The sequence below is a fragment of the Helicoverpa armigera genome, chromosome 13 (assembly GCF_030705265.1).
Source record: "Helicoverpa armigera isolate CAAS_96S chromosome 13, ASM3070526v1, whole genome shotgun sequence".
In the NCBI taxonomy this organism is placed as follows: Eukaryota; Metazoa; Arthropoda; class Insecta; order Lepidoptera; family Noctuidae; genus Helicoverpa; species Helicoverpa armigera.
Window position 1 is genome coordinate 4,335,812 of NC_087132.1, and position 19,612 is coordinate 4,355,423.

At 37.4% G+C, this 19,612-nt stretch overlaps 1 protein-coding gene across 6 annotated transcripts in view; it reads right to left on the bottom strand.

Annotated features, from left to right (window-relative positions):
• Positions 1-16,669, bottom strand: part of LOC110371612 (protein turtle) — a 56,121-nt gene extending 39,452 nt beyond the window's left edge. For 3 of the 6 annotated variants that reach the window (XR_002429292.3, XR_007510992.2, XM_049840759.2), the window contains exon 1: positions 16,347-16,665. The gene's annotated coding sequence lies outside the window, so the exon portion shown is untranslated. Of the gene's footprint in view, positions 1-16,346 lie in introns of all 6 variants that reach the window. The other 3 variants (XM_049840757.2, XM_049840758.2, XM_049840755.2) reach the window with 1 other exon arrangement.
• Between the last annotated feature and the right edge of the window lie 2,943 nt (positions 16,670-19,612).

Consider the following 19,612-nt stretch of genomic DNA (forward strand, 5'->3'; position numbering starts at 1 on the left):
CGTCATGAATTATAAAAATTGAACTTTACAAAGGTATAATAGGATAGAGGATAGATAGAAGGACAATATTATCACTGAAAATGATCTCAAAAAAAAATTGTTTTGATCGGTTTGCGGCAACTATTCGTCATTCCATTAGTTAGAGGTGTGAACTGAGTATAAAATACATTCGTTATACTAGAACTAGTGTAGTATCGGATCGACCTAAATAACATAATTTTCAGTTTTGTTTTTATTAAGCTGTGGATTTTTCCTCGGTGCTAATTGCATTAATCCAATTAAGTATCTCCGCAAACAAGAGCCGGTAATGAAAATTGAGGCTAGTTCGAAAAGATGTTTCGACATTAATAACTAACTGTACAGTGTACAGCGCACATGTTCTATAATGAGCGGGTCCAAGGCTCGTGTTGTAACCGTTGCATGCAACTAACATAATCGCCGCGATACCAAAAATGTACAAGCTTTCTAACCTCGTTCCCTTTCCTATAATGACGGACAATTTGTCATTTACTGCCTTTCTTAAGTACTCGTATTAGCATTAAGGGTGACGTTCGATAAAATGGAAATTGATTCGTAAACGATAAATCTTGATAGTTAAACTGTTGAGTACCTGTATACTATGTGATTGTATGTCCTCAATAATTACACTGAAGTGCAGAGAATGCTTTTATGCCTCTAGAAATTCTCTCTCGACACAAAATCATAAGTGCTTTTATTTGATAACTTTGTGTTGCGTCTGCTTTCCTCTTAGTTTTATACAAACTTTCTTTTTTTACAAACACTGGCTTCTGGTAAAAGCTTTGTAGATATGCGAACTTCCCGCTTTTGGTATTGCCTTCTTTTATCACCCGTTTATTTCCTACAAAGTCTTTATAAAGGAGGTTTTTCTGCGAGAGCTGCATTATCTAAGGCTTGTGTTATTTGTGAAACAAGGTAGAAACGAATTCGGCGAGTGAATCAGGGGCGACTTCCGTTCACCTCGGCTATTCAATAAAAGCGTCCGACTCGAAAGGAGTAGCAATATTTTTCTTTGATTAAGCTTCCTTTAGGGCGTTTTTTCGGCGGTAGCTATTAACCTATTTGCGTGACCTGAGTCCGCGCGGCTCCGCGACCTGCCTGCTAAGCGACCGATCTACACGAAAAATAACGCCGTATTTTTACGGAAACTTAAAAGTTATACCATTTCAGCGCGCTGAGAAATTGACATAATGGTTCGCAGTGTTAAAGCCCAGCATAGCGCAACTCGTTGTTATTAAAGGTTAACTAAATCAATACAAGACCTGTTAATGTTCCACTTAGTCGCTGAAATGCGTAATGAGACAATTGCCGATGCTGATACACAATTTGTGTTTCATGTCAGCGTAAAAATGACATAATAAGTACCTGCGCAGTGGTCGGATTACTGAAGCGAGTTATTATCAGCTCGGCGAGTGCCGCAGGTAGCTCCGCTGCACCGCTAGGTACATATTTTCGCCGCTAACTGTACGCACAGTTAATTCTGAGCGACCCTTCTCTATAGATTACTACGTCTGTGGTTATGCCAAAGTAGGGTATTCGCGTGTGCGCCATTATTTATTTTCTTGGCATGTTGATTTATTTATATAGAGCATATTTTTCGTGTTCCATTCTCGAACAGTTATTGTAGTTAGACTTTTTAATGACGTTAAACGACTATAATTATTTGTAGAACAAGTACTAGGGCTACTCTGTGATTATTAAACTTCAAAAATGTGTTACTTAATTGGGTATGTAAGGAATACATTAATGGCACGTACTATTAGTCTTTCTTTTTGGTGCCATTGTTTAAGGTATTGTAGGAAAATTCCCACACAGCGGGCGTAGGGGTTAGTTAATGTAGCAGCGTCTTATCTAATAGAATCTGATATGATGTGGTCTATATTATGTATCGGAGTGATTAATCGTGGGAATACGGTGTACAAACAAGCTCGTACGTATTGGGTCGGTGATATCGGCGGGGAGACTGGGATAAATTCGCGTTCATTAAGGAGCTAGTAACGCTACCAGTCAAACTTGGTCATACATTGAGCGGCGTGGATCGCTCGGCCGACAAAGCTCGCCGTACCTGCCTCACCCTTATCTAATTTTCCCTCAGCGTTTTGTTTGACCTCAACAAGCTGCTATTTAGATTAATATGTTTGTTTTAATTAAAATTATTCGTCTCTGTTTATTTATACCTAAATTGTTGGATTCTCCCGAAATTCTAGGCCCTGTGGGGCGGATCGATGTTGCTATGATGTGTTACATTAAGCATGAACTTGATTTCAGATAACAGTACCTAACTATTAGATAGAATTGCTGACATTACTTTCATACGTAGGCGTGTATTTTATGATAGAAGGAAATAGAATCGTACTGATTGTTGGATTTTATATTTTATAAATTGCAACATTAAGTTAATTTTAATTATATTTTTGTACCGTGGCAACATCGCTCTCTCTCTTGCTCTGCGACACGGACCGAATACACGTAATTATTTGCAATCGCCGTTTTATTTTCTGAAAATCTGAATCTCCTGCATCAGCCCACCAGCCCTATCGACACACTACACCGCTGCACACTGATATTAGAGGTACATAATGATTGCTTAAAATAAATCAAACTCCAAGCTCAGAAAGTTCACATGAATAGTGGCTACAGTTGATTGGAATACAGTAGACAATAAAACTGCGTGTAATAATGCCAGTTTATCAGTAGTTACACGGCAGAGACGAGTTAATTAACCTGAAGTTTAGCGTAGAACGGCATAAGTTGCGATGAAACGAGCGGAAGGCGCGATATGAGAAAACTCTGCGAACAGCTAAACAATGATACCGCGTCAACTTATCGGTCCCATATTGTTATTGTAATAAAAAACTTTTACTCCATTCTGTGTTTATCCTTGTGTATCCAACTAGATATGTCCACTAGATATGCCACGTACAATATAATAAAGTTGTGATGCGGTGCGCTGCGGTAACACAATGTTCGTAACGTCGGCTGTGCCGCACGGATTTGTGCTTCAGGTTTTACTTCGTTATATTCCGTGTAACCAGATTAACTAAATAGACAGACATGGGTTCTGCAAAGTCTAGTTACGTGTAATACTTTGAAGTCGTTATATCCGACAGAGTTTTGTTTACAGTAATGCGAAAGAATAACGAAACAGTAATTGTGCCAGCGTTGTTTACCTGAAAAGTAGAGAAAAGCAGACTAACGGAGTACGTGGCTAGTAGCTTTGCACTTAAAGTATAACAGGGCTTTATGAACAAGTTAAATGATGATAGGCAAAATTCTGGTAACGGTTATTTTAAAACAAAAATCATCTAACCAAACAATCATGGATATTAACATGTTTGGAAAAATGTTAAAGCTTCAAGATTTTGTTCAAGCTACATGCATAAACTGAAGTTGGTGCGAACAAAAAATCTTCATAAGTATAGGTTGTATATGTGTATATTTAGTACATACTAGATCTTCAGAAAGTAGTACACCCATGTACATAGATGCACCGGGTTTAAACAATTCATCAGCGAACATAATTGATTATTTATTCATACGAAAAATTAAATTTGAATTGTAAACAGTGCCGCGGCGCTTTTCATTGTTATTTATTAAAATTTTATGTAATGATGTCATTAATTAATTCAATAACGTGTGAATGAGTTCTGATGCGTCATAAAATTAAAACAAAAGCGTTGTTTTAATCGAATAATCGATATGTAAACGTGTAACTGTAATAGGATTACATGTAGTCGAATTTAATATAGTAGTATTGTCTAGTGTGGCTGCCGACTGGTATTTGTTGCAGGCTTAATGCTGCACCACAATTGGTAGTTATGTTACAGTTAGTGCCAAATAATTAGCAGGATTACTGATCCTGGTATTAGTTAACATTAGCCTTTGACAATTTTATTACCAATCCGCAATGTAGACTGCAAAATAGGAAAGCTAGCTACTGCACCGAATACTGTAAGGTATTTTTGATCACGTGAAGTTTAAATGGTTTTAACTATTTACGGTTTATGTACACCGGAGACAGTTACTACTTACTTTGATGCTATTTGTTAGAGGATTTGTCTCCTATTGAACATCACTTAAAACTTTTTTTATGAATGTAGAAAATAAAACCAGCAGGAATTTGCCTATCAAATGAAATGTTATCACATGCTGTAATAATAATGGCATTTATTACATACCGACACCGTTATTTACGCACTTAAGTAATTCCGTTCACACGTTGTATTATACAAGTTTATGTGGAGTCACGGTCAGTGGTCACCATTCAATTACGGATATTTTGGCAAACATTATCGTGACTGAACTGATTAAACCGTTTCAGATGCAGTTTTTAATTATAATTACGAGAACATAAATAAAAAAAACTATAGGTTTCTATTTAAATAAATAAGCAATACTCAATAAATCGTTTATAACTCCAATTTGTACATAATTTTGCAATAATTAGCTTTATCTTAAAAAGTGCTGAGGTGTCATTTAATAAAAAATAAAGAAGCATTTATCAAAAATAAAAGAGTATATAAAAAGTTCATTAAAAAAAAACGAACGCTTACTCAATAATGTCGGCACTTGGATACAATGCACATAAAGCTAACAATGCAGTGGTCATGGGAAATTGTTCTAATTCAGTGGTTCTTAACCTTTTTGACATGAGGGACCACTTTAACTAAAGTTTGTCTTGCCGGGGACCACCTCATCGGTTTACCAAAATTAGCACTAATTTCTTTATTATTTATCAAAAAATAAATCTGAATTTTTCAATCAATCTTTATTTGGGTCAGTTCTACTCAAAGCTAAACGCATGTTGCAGTTGTGTAGGTGAGCAAATGCAAATAAAGTAAAACTTGCCTATGTAGTTTCCAAATGCGCGAAATTTTTATCGGACTTAAACCAAATACTACGTAAAATGCAGCCCAAACGTACTTAACGTTTTGTTTGTTGACAAATGCCTAAGGGCATACAGTTTCTGAATACGCGAGCGAAGCGAGCGCAATTTTTATCGGACTTCAACCAAATATTACGTAAAATGCAGGCCAAACGTACTTAACGTTTTGTTTGTTGACAAATGCCTAAGGGCATACAGTTTCTGAATACGCGAGCGAAGCGAGCGCAATTTTTATCGGACTTCAACCAAATATTACGTAAAATTTAGCCCAAAAGTACTTAACTTTTTGTTTGTTGACAAATGCCAAAATAAGGGTATACAGTTTCTGAAATTTTAATTATTTTTTAAGACTCAAAACCAAAATTACGTAAAATGTAGCCCAAACATAAATTTTCATGAATGGGGGAACTAGGTACGACACACCCGATGTACATACGTCCATGCGAAAACCCCCGCTCGCAATTATAAGTCGATAAAAATTAAGTTAGATAACGTATAGCAACGTCGCGAAGCTAAGCTTCGCGGACCACTTGGAATGCCTCCAGGGACCACCAGTGGTCCGCGGACCACCGGTTAAGAACCACTGTTCTAATTAAATAGTAATCAGTGCATTCAATCTCTCAAATAACAAGAAATCGTATTACGACACCCGAGCTTAGTTATAACTATTTTGCAGCAAAACGCGAATTCTTTGAAGGTCCCGACCGCTTCACGGAATTAAATGGTGCATTAGTTCGGTTATTTAGAGGTAAGCAATTGGGCATTTTCTGTTTTAATTGAAGAAAATAAAGCCTGAATAAATAATTGAAACTAATAAGTCATTATTGAGAAATCAACAAACATACATGCAGCGGTTCATAGACTCCATAATGGCTCGATATCTGCGAGCAAGATATCTACCATAAGCTAGACTACTCATCCGTAATACGAAACTAAAAAATGAATCACCTTTCAATACTTGCTCTCGCCTTTGAAAATGCACGTTCCTTACTGCGAAATGAAAAAGGATTTATGCCAGGCTCAAAACGTAAAAAATAGACTGAATCCAATCTCTTAGGAAGTCTGCGAAGTTCAAACAACATCGAATGAACGTAGTGATTTTCGTCTGAGATCAAGCAGGAGATTCTGCATTTCTATTTTTGTTCGAGTCTGCGACAATAGGTAAAAGAATGTTCAAGCTGCGCGCTTCGTGCGGGGACCATCCATCAACATTGACATCAGGTGATTTGGAGAGAGTACATCTATACGCTTCCGAGTATTCCTCTAGCTTTGTTTGGATACATTCGACTATTCCTTTACAGTATCTAGAAAACCCAATTTGAGAAAATGGCAACTATACCAGTCACAATAACAGAGAAAGTTAAAAAAATGCTTTGTAGTTGACAATGAGTAATGATGTACGCTAAAAGGTTACTGAGATACTGATAGTTTTGAAGCTTTCACATAAAATCATCATCATTGTTTTCTAATAGCAGGTTTGGATCAAGTCGTAAATCCGAGGCGTCGTTATTTGTTTTCTAACAAAACAGGGTTTGTTGAATAGCTTTAACTTACATTACAATGTGAGTGTTAAAGGCTTCGGATAAAGAATAGGTCGGGCAAAGACTGTTTGCCGCGGCTTATTGAGTGCAAACACGACGCCCGACGTCCGGGGCCGCGCAAACACTCCCCGGCCACTGCGTCTTTGCTCAGCGAAATTATTAAATAACTGCGGATCACATAGAACTACTCAGCAAACAGCCTGTTTGTAGGGGACAGGTGAAGGACGATATGTGGCTTGCAGACCAGGAACTTTGTAATGATAGCACTCAAGTGGAATACATGAGTATCTCGTTACAAAGTGACAATGGTAAATCCTACGCTCCAGATCCAATCAGACAAGACAAAAATACATTGACGGCCATGTTGACTATAAAACCTATGCTTGTTGATCATAGATCGTCTTATAATTAATTTTAGATATCATATAACCAGAAAATACAAAATCAAAACTTTATATGGTCGAAAATACGATATGTTATAAAAAAACTCAAGGTCATGATAGTGTATGGCCATGGGAGTGCTGAGAAAAAATGATACGAACGGACGCGACAAGTGCTCGGCCGGGCATCGAACCGCGCTCGTCCAGCAGGTTTCGCCTGCCGCTGTCGTCTCCGGCCCACTACGCATCTGTCTCTTCGCGTCAACTGCAATTATGTAACGGACACTTGCTACTCGACCAACCTTCTAACTTTGTCCATTAGAAGTACCGAGCTATAGGGAAGCCGACGTCGGCTGTGCTACTTTTGTAATTGCTCTAACAGTCTGCTGTTGCTATATTTTCTGAAGAGATTTTTTATTTGAGTAAACAAGTTACCACAAAATAGTAAGTACTTGTATGCGACTTGGTGTGTGAAACTAATTATATACAATTAAAGCATGTTGCGTCGTAAAACTTTCCAAATCAAAGACTTCTAAATACGTCGACTGTATTTGACTGTATAATTACCGTACACGCATCGTATGTTGGTGGTATCCATATGAATTAGATACCTCTGATGGTGTGTCGGACATGTAGTGCGGCAGTGCGGAGTGACAAGAGTGCAGCGGAGAGGAAGTAGGCGGCGCTGCGGCCGGCGGAAGGTGCACCTACAACTCGTACAAGTGCGACTGCCTGTGCGGCTTCTGCGGTTCGCATCCCACACGAGCACTTTCTCCAATTCCCTACTCATTAGCGATGCCACACCGACACTTCAGCAAACACTTGGCGCCTACAAATGGCTCGTGTTGTTTCACCCTCCTCGTAATGTTCCACCTACACGTGTTTGCGAACAATCTTTTCAAGATATCGACACACAATAGTGTCGCGGAGCGCTTTGAGAGCTTTCCAACGATGTTGCTGTTTACACGCACTTTTTGCAGAAATAACACTTACCTCGCGAGTCGCGGTACAAACGATCGGATTGATAGTGTTCGAGCACGTTCCGAAACGTGGCGTGTGGGCTGAATGCTCCTTTCACTACTTCTATTGCTGGTCAACAAATAACTCAACTAATTATCTTTAGATATTTCAGAAACATTAGTCTGTGTATCACAAACTAATGTAGTTTTATCAGATAATTGCTATTAATAGTAACTTGAACGACCTGAATCCGATAAACTATTGACATTATTTGACATTTCAGTCTAGACCGACTCTAGCTAACAAAATGAAATTATACTTTTGTGATACATATTAAATTCGCTTGTCCTACATTTTAGCTTCTAATGCAAGTGAAATATGTAGAGAATGCAATGGCAACGGCGACACAGAGCATGCATTTGATAGGACAGGGGGCGGGGCGCGTCGCTTCCACACGTTAAATACATTGTGCGCGTCATGGCGGGTCCTCCAAACAGTGTTGTGCCTCTGCGGACGCGCTGAGTAATAGTGGACAGCGCACATGTTACCGCACACTGCATCATTAGCACTGCACGGCACTTCTCACTCACTGTTTACTTTACATACGGACGTATCATTTGAAAGTGTTACTTTCTACTCTTTTGGGGCACATATGGAAATGGAAGTTCGCTAGTACAGGACAAAAGCTACAGCAAACGTAGCTGGAAGAAATGTGCATCGTGCTAGCGGAACGCGTCACATAACATTGTTTTGCTTTCCCCGAGTATAGATACATACTTTCAGCGGCTCTCATTTGCATTTCAAAATATCATACTCGAGTACAAGCGTCCCGTGTCTTTTACTTTTACGAACAAAGACAATATACGGATATTTGTCGGGTGTTTTCATATAAAACGTAGGCATTTGCTTTCAAACGTTTCGTGTAATTTATGTGGGTAAAAACATTTTCTTTAAGAATTTTAGCAAATAAAGAGCCCCTTGTTAAATAATAGATATTCCCTGTTTTGATTTTTATCAGGCAGGTAGGTCATATATCAACTGGGAAAAAGCTTTCAAGTCAAACACAGTGTTATAAACTTCGCATGCAATCGTCAAGTGTAGGTAATCGATATAAAGCGATTGGTACTTTCAGTTCGTATAACTCGATTAGTGAGTGCTAGCTACATCTCGTGGCTTCTCGCAATTCCCGCATATGTCTGTGGCAATAAAAGTCTCGTTCTGCGATATTTTCGGGGCCCTTAGGGATGTCACACGAGACAAAGTTAGATTGTAGCTGGAACGATGATGTATGGAACTCAGGGCGGCAAGTTTTGAGGTAAGTAATGCTTGGGATGGAATATAACCAAGTACAGTCGAAAGCAAAACTGATATAATTTCACGTGTACCTACGTTAAGGCGTGGAATCATGACATGTACGGAATATACGTACATAGTAATTTTATGTTTTTCAAAATGATAAAAATCGCAATTTTCCTGCTTCTATCACAAATGTTACATTACACAGATCTATTACACGGATAGACAAAAAAAGAGCCGGCAGTCATCACTATTATGCAGGATATGATCTAATTATAAGTAAAGTATCAAATCAAAAGCATGTCAAACAGCATGTCGAGCCATGAATCCATGATCATTAGGGCGTGGAACGTGAGTGAAATGTCAGTGTGTTGATCGTAACCCCGGTCACACGCGCCATACTTACGTACTCGGAATGTTAATCCTTTGCGTGTCGCCCGCCATGGGGCACCACTAGCTTTTTCCATAAGGTGCTGCCTTGTGATTGATTCGTTAGCCTTTTGTTTTTAATGGAATGCAAAATATAGTTTTAATGAGTATTAGGTGATATTGTGTGACGTCTATGCTTAAGTTTTTAAATCCAACTTAATTTGCCGATATATGCTTTTATAGAGATCATGATTAATGACCGAATGACGATACAAAAAACCATTTGCTCGGTGAAAAATGGTTTAAAAAATGACCAGATATTCCACATGATAAAATATTAAAGTCTAAGTATAGCCTTACATTAATGCGGTTTATACCCCGCAGTGCATCCTACGCCAAACAGCTAAATAACGGCGCACGTGGTCACGGTAGACGGTTTCCAGACTATCTGCAACTGTAAAAGCACTGTGAGCTGCTAATTTTATTTAAGTTACCAAATGTTGCCCACATTTATTTGATAATGTTTTTGTTCATTTTACAGTTTCATATTTCAGCTTTTAATCTTAGTAAAGTAGAAACCTGCTGGAACCCAGCCTGGAAGCCGACCCCAACATAGTTAACTGTTGAAAAGCCTATAGGCGCGTACGCACGTACGAACACGAACATAGCGAACACAAACACCAGACCCGAACATTTGGTTCGTACGTATGGACGGCATATTCGAACACGAACGCAAACATAGTTCGGGTCGAGTTCGCGAACAACAGTCGTGAACTCTATCTTAGTAGCCTTGACGGCGCCGTTGGAAGTGGTCGATTGTGAAGTTATTAAAGCGCTTCGAACACCGTCCATACAGAACACACTACAAGGATCGCCGCGAACATGTTTGACGAACAGAGTGTTCGATGTTCGATAATGGTACGCACGTGCGAACCAAGTTGTTGCATATCATGTAACGCAACAAATTTGTTCGTACGTGCGTACGCGGCTTAAGCAGATGATGAGTAAGAACCTATGCAGATTTGTATTTTTGAGGCAGTAGGAAAAGTACTGATGACTATGTATAGATATAAGTTGTCTTTTTTTAACTGTAGAACTTATACAGACGTAGTAGTCTAGGGGAGCCTGTCTCGTTAGCCGCGTCCACGGCACGGATGAGACCCGAATCCGAAAACACTGTTTTGTTTTTTAAAACTTTAATTAAAGTCGAGCCAAACTCATTTATTTACCACTTATTAGTTGAATGTACGAGTTTATGCGATGGTTGCGAAATTGCGTGTTTAGTTCATGTTACTTTATGTTTCCGAACGAGTTAAATAAGTTGCAAACTGTTTGGTTTCGCGAGTTCGTGTAAAAGTGTATGTACGTTAATTTCATGATCGTATAAGTTCAGTTGCATTAATTGCATTTGTGAAAATGTATGTGTGTTTTAATGTTTGTTTGTGCTTGAATGTATTGAGATCGTATTCCAAAATATCATACTTAAGTAGTGTAAACCACATTATTTAGTATCCAATGGACTCTTTTTATCCTTCCAGTACAATATAATCAAACCCCTTCAATTGGAGTACCTAAGCTAATATTTAAGAGTACCCAAAAGACATTAGTAAACAAAAACGTCTTATTTATTTGACTTCCCCTTGGTTCCCACGTTAACATTGTGTGGATTCTCACACAGCATTCAACGGCTTAACACAATCATTTCACAACATTTTGACTTTGACAAGTGATAGGATCCTACCATTGTCTCTTTTGAATGTTTCATAAAACTCATTTTTTCATAATTAAGTAGCACAACTCAAAAGATCTAGAACAACAATAACCCAAATGTGCTTTTTGCGAAAGAAATAACAAAAGCTTTATCTATCCACTTGAGTGCAGAGAACCAGAGTCACATTCTTTTAGAAGATAGATAAAACCACGTTATAAGAAAGACCAAGACCGCATATTGATTCCTCAAATAGAGCGAAGTTGTACTGTTATTGCGTGTTTAGTGAAGGAGCGTCCCGCGGCGCGCCAGGCGAGGCGGCGCGGCGAGGCGCGAGGCGCGAGGCGGCGAGGCGCGAGGCGCGAGGCGGCGAGGTGGCGAGGCAACGCACACGGTCGCTTTGTCAATAGTTTTCTACCTGTACAATTGAACGGGCTCGCATGAAACACTTCACACCACCCTCGTGTTACTATTTGAATGAGGCCGCAACAATGCCTGCTGAACAACGGTCCCTGATACGAGGAACTGGCTGTGGTCCTCCTCTCAAACTTGATACTATTTGAGTTTAAATAAGCGCTCGCTACCTCGTCTTATTGTTGTGCGTTTGTTTGCGTAATAACGTGCTCGTGTAATTTAATTAATTTCGACGAACGCTTGCGTGTTCTAGTCGCATATACCGATAGACAGTAATATATTCAATGTTGATTAATGCTAATGGCTAGTAATGACTTAAATTAAATAAATCCTTATTCTGAGCCTTAGTAATTAAATAATCTAATCAATAGAAATTATAGTCAGTTCGAAATGTGATACCTAACTCTAAAACCTTTTTATTCAACTAAAGTACAGACAAGAAGAAAAACGACGCAGCACATAAATAGCTCTCTCTTTAAATTGTTTCAAAAGCGTTATTTCCAAATATTCAATGACAATGTCAGCCTGATTACTCTATGATAACAGTTCCGAGTTGTGTGTTGAAGTTTTACTTATTGGAACAACATTTAATGACGTGTAAATTCGATTATAACTCGGTAGCATGTTCACAATTAATTGGACGGTAATCGGTTTGGCGTATCGTCATAATCACTGGATGGGGGATGCGGAGCGACGATGCGGTTATAGTAAATAGTTTGCTGATGAAAATTGCATTTCCCTTAACCTGAACTATTATATTATAGTTTACATTCGGGTTATATTAAGCCACGCGCTTGGCATAACTATATGCATTTATTAATTAATACTTGCATGTGTTGTTTATTGAATTCGTGCTATTTATTTGTTGTTTCGTCATCATTAGCACAAGATAAATACGTGGAAAGTTTTAAGAGTGAGCAAAAACCAGAAAAAAGCCTCACAGCATAAAATTAAGTCAAACCATTTGTAGATAATGAAATTCAATACAACCATCCTCTCACAAACTTAAAAAAGCTCATCTCGTACTCCAGTTTGTAAATAACGTAATTTATTCCTCTTAGTTAAACCGGTATTGTCTCGAAAATATCGTAATCACGCGGAGCCAACTCTAACTTGACCGTTTTTTATTACGAGAGCCCAAAGAACTGGCTAATAGTACTAAAACGGTTATTCAAATCTCGTCATTCAAGTTTGACTCGGGGACATAGAAGATTCTTGCACAGTTGAAGTGATGCATTGGAAATTCATTGAGTGAGTTTAAATAAATAAGCTTTTCTAAGAACTACCACTTTATGAGAATAGTTGAGTATTAAAGAAATTAGAATATGATTATAAGTGAAGTACTCACGTCGCGCGTCGTTGGAAAATACGGCGTGAATGAAAGCCTTTTATTACAAGAAGAAAAAAATATTATTTAAGAATAAATGTTACCTATTTTAATGAAAATTTCAAAGTATTGGGATATTCTCGGACAGTAGGGTGCGAATATCCTATTATTACATAACAATGGGTTAAACATGTAAGTTTAAAGCTGTGTGTGTAAGTTTATGAGAAATATTTTCACATCTTGGAGCATCATTCAATAGTATAATTTGTCAGTATATGTTTGTTATACCGTATAATACATGTGTAGGTCACAGGGCCATGGCCAATCTTGATACTTTTGTTTAGGCTTTGCGTAATCGGTGTTGCACTGCGGTTACAGCTGACTAGAATTTAAGAAATAATTCACATCTTCTATTCACTGAATGCATGTTTATTACAAAAATCATTAAAAAAAAATCATTTATAAAGATGGATTAGACGGAACATAAAAGGCGAATTACTGAAAGTTTTCAAAACCGCTGGTTCTTAAACGCATACACCGAATAAATAACTTTAAAATAAAATACGTAACATTTAAAGTATTGCTTTGTGTGTTTCTCTGGGTCAGTGCTGTTTCTATTTATTTTACAATAACTTAGACGACAGATGTGAGCCGGGAAACTTTTGGTAAAATACTGGTGCACTTTTGCAAGAGCCGTCTTTTTAAATGTGAATAAAAATTTGCAAGTATTTTCTATGTTGTTATACTTAGTTTCAGAAATCTTTGTAGTGGGATGTTGCTATAATTCTACGTACGTATATTTACGTGATGGAATCTTGGCAAAAAAAACTACCTATCTAACTATCTAACTACCTACTAAAATAAAAAAAAAACTACCGCTTAGATGGACCGCTGATGGACTAAAGACTAGACGAACTGGGTCCTTTAAATAAGTGCTTAAGTTTAAGCTAGAATATGTTTATGAGGTTAGACTGGAAGCCGACCCCAACATGGTTGGGAAAAAGGCTGATGGATGATGATGATTTTTATGAGGCTTATTGCAACTTCTATAGTATGTAGGCACATATGATATCACGCCAGAATATGAAATAAGGATGTAGGGTAAGTACCGAAGGATATCTTGCAAATGAACGGACGTTTCCAAGCTCTAATATATCCATTAAAATGCTTTTAAATGTTTACAACATTTTAATAAACCTTTAATACGTGTTTTATTTTAAACAAAAGTTAATTAAAGTACCTACAGAACTACCATACTGAACCATGAAATGGTCACTTTAAAAAAGTGTTGGCTATTCAAATCTGTAACGAAGGCTGCATTGAAGTTCAGTTTGAAAATTGCGGTGAGCTGGTATCAGTTGCAGTGTAATAAGCCTGGGTGAACCAGTGTTACTCTCAAACTCATGGGTTTAGCTCCATACTGTGGTTTCGTAATAGTTCCGCTGCGGTCAAACTGTTACCACGGAAACTGTTGCCAGAATCGAATAATTCCAATGCTATCTCGGTTAATTCTAGCTTTACTGACGCTGTCTATGTCACTGTGTGTCTAACCTCATAACATATTCATGAATATGTATAATGGATAGCTGGTGTTAAGTTACAAATAAATGCTAGGTGACATACAAGCGATATTATCATACAGTTACTCATAACTCATTAGAAAACTCCTATTAGCTACAATTTCTGATCGATCCTTCCTTCCCATATTCAATTTAAAATCACAATGGGTTTCCACTTTCCAGTCTTTGTACTAGTCACCACCAAATGAGGGCAGTCAAGCGTGTGGTTACCGGCATGTAAGATATTAATTTCTTTGCCTCGTGCTCCACTTACTATAAACTAAACCAACATTGAACATTTTAAATACCACAGTGACACAGATAAGGTGTCAATCTTCTAATAGTAAATAATTTAAATCGTGTGTAAATATCATTTCCAGCACATATCGATCAAATTATGATTGATATACATCCAATTAATACCAATATTTTCGGCAATAAAAATACTTAAATCAATAAACCAATTAAAAGTGAGATCGATCATTGCTCGAGAAAAATATCGGAGTATCGAGTTTGAAGAACCATTCAATCGTTCCGACTGCACAGAGCTAGATATTAGTTGCAAAGGAGAGGAATACAACAATGCATATTCAGTATTTTCGTTCTTAGGCCTCGCAAGTCGCATTTGCCGTGAGAAATTGAGAGCGTAACTGAATAGATGTTCTAGACTCGTTGTCGGCAGAAAAGAAAGCGATCCATGGCTATCTTACTTAATCCGTCGTATACCTCTGAGTACTCTGACATCACGCCTCTTTTGCAATTTTAGAACGTCTCGGTACGTTATTGAAAGAATGATTGCTGGCGATTATTTCGAACGTACTTCTGATCTTCGGCCGTGCGCTGTACATTTTATAAAATTGTTCTTACAATGAATGAATATGTTCGCGTACGGTTTTACATAGCAGCGTATTCGCTAGCTGTTTTGTTATCCGCTTAGTTTTTATGAATTGTATTTGAATTTCGTAACGGTTTTGGCTAAGTATTGATTCTCAGTCTGCGAATCGCGATTCATGATAACACGATCGGTGGTTCAAGGATAATAAAAAAGCTAAGAGAATAATTATGTTATTTGTTGGATATTTAAGTTTAAACAAAACTTAAATTATATTTTGATTTAATTGTAATGCTGATTTAAAAATCTTAGATATTTTTAATTTACCTATTTTTAATAAGCCCCCACCCTCGCATGATTTCATGTTTTTCATGGAAATAGTAATATTCATCAAAGAGAGCGTCTTGATATTGAATCTTATTGACTATAATAAATGTAGGGCGTTGGCTGAAACTATTTTTTATTACCACTGCCAAATGCTGAAAACTTAACTCTTTTTTATTCTAAGCTATAAAGAGTAAAAAAACAAATACAGGATATCCACTGCGCTAGTGTTATCGAATTTCATAATAACATTCAGTAGATATGAGCTTATTATACATGATTCAATTATTTGATATTTTATTATTTTTCCAATTCGATTTTTTCCTATCTTCTGATAATTGTGAACATAACTTAATTATTATGAAGTGAGGATTCATTTAAATTTTAATTACTGGCTTTGAAGCCATGATAAAACGTTTCATTGAATTTTGCGTGTCTGAATACTTCTTTAAAACAAAAACAGAAATCTCCTCTTTCAGTACTTTAGTAAAACTTCGTACTTACAGGATAAAAGCCTTCACTCAGATATATCCGAGAGTAAGTTAGCTCCAAGTTAAACGTCTTGCAAGTTACAGTAATGGCTATAGGCGCTCCTTCATATCATAAGTAAATGTAATAGAACTTGATGTTTTATTTACTTCGGCCGTCTACTCTACTTTATCGAATTATTTTAACGGCCGATGCGGCATTTCTCGAAGGCTGCTACTAAAACATATAAAGACAGATGACTTACCTTACGGCTGGGATTGTAATCGTTCGATCCCTATTCTTATATGGGTCCCCGGGGTCCGCAGTAGTTAAAATTGCCGCATTCCACTGTAGTCGGGCGTGAGGCCGGCGCAGCTTCCCGATCTGGACCGGTCTCGCGGCCGGGAGAGCACTGGGCCGGTGGCGATCACATAAACTATTATAGTAGCACAGCTGCGAGGGGGCCGATGTGGGAATTCATTGTTATTAGTATGAGAGTGCGTCGTGCGTGTGGGAGGCTGCGTCGCGCGCGCGGTGCGGCGGCGGCGAGGGCGCGGGCTGGACTGGCGCGCGCGACGCCAGCGCCGCCCCGCGCATGCGCGCTGCCCGCCCGCTGTCGTGCCCGCCAGCACCACAGCCTCATTTACACACATGGACTCACACAATGAATGTTCAATGCAGACCGGCAGGTTATCTAAAAACCCTCCGAATACAAAACGGGATGGCCGCCAGCCGACGCTGGCTGTAATTCGGGATAGCGACGTGAATAACGACAGCTTGACCCACTTCCAAATTCACACAAATATTTCAGTGAGCTTGGGAGTGGCACTTTGACGTAACAATATGTCTCGTTACATTGTTATTACGTACACCTATGTTATGTCTGCAGGAGTCTGACGCCTGCTCTCTTTGATGCTGCCCTCAACATAAGCATTAATGAGCGGCATATCATATTTGTTAGTGCTGTATGAAAATTACTGAAAAGCTTCGAGTATGGTATCTACCAACGTTGTTTATTTATTTAATTTTAAATTTCATTCAGGCCCTTATTTTTTCCATACAAATTATCCACATAGGTCTTTAAATATTTTTATTTAAAATGATTTGATAAATCACTTCAATTTGTTTAGATTCAAGCTTTTTACTTAAAATTCTATTTCAAAGCTCGTTCGTTTTACGCGAATTTTCCTTTTTTATCTTAATTTATAATGCTAATTAATGCGGGGGATTATAAATACAGCAGACCCTTTACTTGCTGTCTTACTTAAACGCGGTGTGCACAGTAGGGCACAAACCTGGCTGAAAAACCATGAAAGTACCTACACAATGGAACTTAGAATGTAAACAAGCTCTTATTTCTTAAGTATTGGCTCATAATACATAGACATACTTCCTTGTCAATGCACCACCATATTTTTCACCATATTTTACATTAAGTTCTATATAGAAGACATCTTCTACAACAATAGTGTTTCTTCCCTTCCCTTCCCGCGTAAGCGACAGGTTTCAACACCACAATAGCAATTAAAATCTTAAGACAGTTAAAGCTTTTAAAGTCTTCGTGTTATTAAAATCTTAACACGACATTACTGTCGTCTTCCGAAGAGAATAAGTGTTTAAGACTTTTCAACATGCCTCGGTATCGCGGAATACAGCTCAACACCTTGGTAGAAGCTTGATTTTTTATTAATTTTCAGTAATCTATTGGACAGGACTGCTCCGAGACCAATCATGTTACTTACAAACAAACTTACAAAATCTTTCATGGATTGCTTGAAACTTAAAAAAATATAATCTTAAATAGCTTGAAAAATTCTATTTAACAACCATATACAGAAAATCACGGAATTCCTAAGAATTTTATTAAAAATCGCAGTCAAATTGAGTTGCCTCGCACGTCGTACGTGTGTGATGCACTGCAAAGTGCATAGAAAAGACATCAACGCAATCAATATTAACGAAAATATCATTTTTATTTATCGACTAATAAATGTCTTTATCACCAATTATCATATCTACCTATTATCACCATTAAATAAAATTTTAAATATGTAGTCATTTTGTTCTAAGTAGGTAAATATCTACTTACTGTAATTAATTTCGAAAAAGTAGTCTGTTGCACTCTCATTTAAAAAAAAATAGCCTGTGTTTAGTTGCTTGTTGTGCAAGACTTGACAAAAATTTAATGTTCATGTAGAAAAACAAAATCCTCATTATATTAATAAACAAAAAACGTTCAAGGAAAACCATTATTTGTAAATAATGTAGAAGTCGTAGCCGGTCGTAGCGTTGTCGTAGCACTGGCGTAGACTACTCGTTGAGTTAAAGCTACAGAAGAAGCTATAGAAGATATGAATTATTTCTGTAAGGCGTTTTATTTATTATTCAATAAGTAATTTTTAAGTCTGCAAACTTGAAGTGGGATTGGGCGGGTCACATCTGTCGAATGCATCCGGAAAAGTGGGCCAATATAACCACAAAGTTGATCCCGGAGGATGGAAGGCGACCGAGAGGAAGACCAAGGAAACGCTGGAGGGAAGACTTGGACCTCGGACTGGCCTCAAGCAGCAATGGATAGAGAAAAGTGGAAGGCTTTGGGGGAGGCCTTTGCCCAGTAGTGGGACAGCAGAGGCTAATTAAAAAAAAAGTATTTTTTATGAGAATAATAACAGTTTCTAATCTTATTTCTTTAGGAACCTATTTAATTATTTATTTCCTATGACCAAGGATTACAAATACCTATTGGAAGTTCATTTACTTATAAGTATGAACGTGAGCGAATTGATTTATTGTCGACTGCAGCTATTTTTTATGCTACTGGTCTAATACTGCTGACGTAGGTACATATTTCGATTTTTTCATATCTGATAGGAGTTTAGTTAGTGTGCATGAGTCTAATTTTTAATAATGTAAATCGATCTCCTCTGACATTTTATCAACCATAAAAAATATCTTGACGGTCTAAATTACTATTTTAAGTGAGGTCTCTTTAAAGATATAGAATAAAACCAATTCTGGTCTCAAGATTCTGTTTACACCATAAATATTTACCCTAACGATGTTCTACTAAACAAATATAGTTAGCTAATTCATTCAATTAATTTGATTTTTTCCTGTACATGTAGGTGCTTCTCTATAAATTTTAAATTTAAATATTTAGGAAATATAATGCACGTTATCTGTTAAAATTACTTTACAATATCATATTTTTTTTTTACAAGAACAATATTTCAAAAAAGTGGAACATGTAATTAATTTATTATGTTGGTGCTTCTGTTGTTAGCTCAGTGTTACCATTTACAAGATTTTAAAATAAGCCAAATGCGAGTAGAATAGCATAACACGTCTATTGATGCTTCAATAACTCTGCATTTTAGTATTGCTAATGGGTGTATAACCTGACCTGAATGAACCATACAGCGAATTTTATTTAGAAATAATTAGAAAATAAACTATATTGCAGTGATACGCTTTAGTCGATTTGGCGATCTACTCTATTTCAGTATGAATTTGACAGCTGACACTTGAAAT